This window comes from Otolemur garnettii, unplaced genomic scaffold (genome assembly GCF_000181295.1).
Source record: "Otolemur garnettii isolate 467f Iridium unplaced genomic scaffold, OtoGar3 scaffold00404, whole genome shotgun sequence".
Classification (NCBI taxonomy): Eukaryota; Metazoa; Chordata; class Mammalia; order Primates; family Galagidae; genus Otolemur; species Otolemur garnettii.
The window spans coordinates 50,607-52,207 of record NW_003852799.1 but is presented as its reverse complement, the minus strand read 5'-3'; the positions used below and the strand labels follow the sequence as shown (position 1 = coordinate 52,207).

At 44.7% G+C, this 1,601-nt stretch overlaps 1 pseudogene; it reads right to left on the bottom strand.

Moving 5' to 3' along the window:
- Positions 1–492: 492 nt before the first annotated feature.
- LOC100954593 lies at positions 493–1,091 on the bottom strand (annotated as a pseudogene).
- Positions 1,092–1,601: the final 510 nt, after the last annotated feature.

Below are 1,601 nucleotides of genomic sequence, written 5' to 3'. Positions count from 1 at the left end.
CTTCCAGGCTGGAGCTACTGGCTACCAGGAGCTGGCAAGGCCCTGGGAGGTGGGCATATGGCTGCACGACCTGCCCCAGGAGAAATCAGTTGTCCTTGCAGGCCAACAAAGCCCCACAGGTGGGACAGCGTAACCCTCCCCGGCAGGAGTTGGAGGTCATCGCGCTGGGATGTTCCAGGAGGCAGGCGCAGTTCTGCGGGATCTACCCCAGCAGAAGTCAGCTGCCCTCACCTGCCGCCAAGCCACGGAGGGGAGCAAGCCACTTTTTTTTAAAAATTTATTTTTTATTAGATCATAATTGTGTATATTAATTCTATCATAGGATACAGTGTGTTGCTTCCATGTATCTGTCTTATTGCACTGTCTCATCTGAAGAGGAAAAACCCAGTGAAATGTTTGGGGAAGTGGCAAGGACACACCCACAGTAGAGGCCACAGCACATTGCAGAAGACTGAAGGAGCTGAGGCAAGGGCAAGGTTGGGCAGAACCACATTACACATCAGTCCTTCAACTCTGATGGGTCTCTACTGTTTCTGGTACCACCAGCAGGAGTTCAGTTTTTTCCTTGCAAATGATGTTTTAGAAATTTCCTGAGCTCACTCTCTCCTCCAATTCACTCGGGCATCTTGAAATTGGAGTCAAGGTTATAGTAGACCCCTCCTATCACTCAAATACAGATCTAGTGCTGCCTTTTGAAAGGTAACTTCAGTAGACCCCAGCATAGGCTGTAGGGCAGATTTGTTATAAAGCCTATGATGTTAGTGAGGGCAATGACACTGACATCCCTGTGCTTGTCCCACCAAACAGCTTCTTTGCCTCTGGTTTGAAGTGCTGCCATAATGACATTCACATTTACATTTCCCAGCATGCTCTTTTTGTGAGGTGTCATCATGGTGTGGGGGACAACCCCTGAAAAATCTCTTGAAGTGCTTCCTGGGTGAAGTCATTGTTGTCCTGGAAGACGTTATTGAGGGCATGGAGGGCACAAATCTCTCTGTGCTGTTTCTCATGGTAGCTTTGTAGGAGGACCACCTGGGAAGCTCCAACAATTCTGATTTGGCTTTGTCTCCTTTTCATGGCATGCAACTCATGTTTTTCATTTTATCTTCCAGAGAGGTCTAAAAATACACACCACTTTTCCCTCCTGAGGAAGAATGTAAGCTTCTCAGTCTCCAAAATTCCTGAGGTCCACCTTAGTGTCTGGTTTCCACAATATATGTTTTGTCGCTGGAAAAAAAGGATGGAATCAAAAAGGGGAAACATCCACCTCTTCTTCCTTCTCAATAGAAAAATAACCTTTAACTTTGTTTACTGGTATTTTGCCCACCACTAAGTGCAAAATTTCTTTTTTTTTTCACTTTTTTATTAGATCATAATTGTGTACATTAATTCTCTCATAGGATACAGTGTCTTACTTCTATATGCAGTTTGCAAAACTCTCATCCAGGTGGCCAACATAGCCATCATGTCTTTCTCATAATTGTTATTCTAAGACATTTATATTCAACCTTTAGACAAATTCACCTGTACCCAAATAGAATAAACTATAGGCATGATCCCCACAATATCATTCTCTTCACCCACCCTCCCCCTCCCTTCCC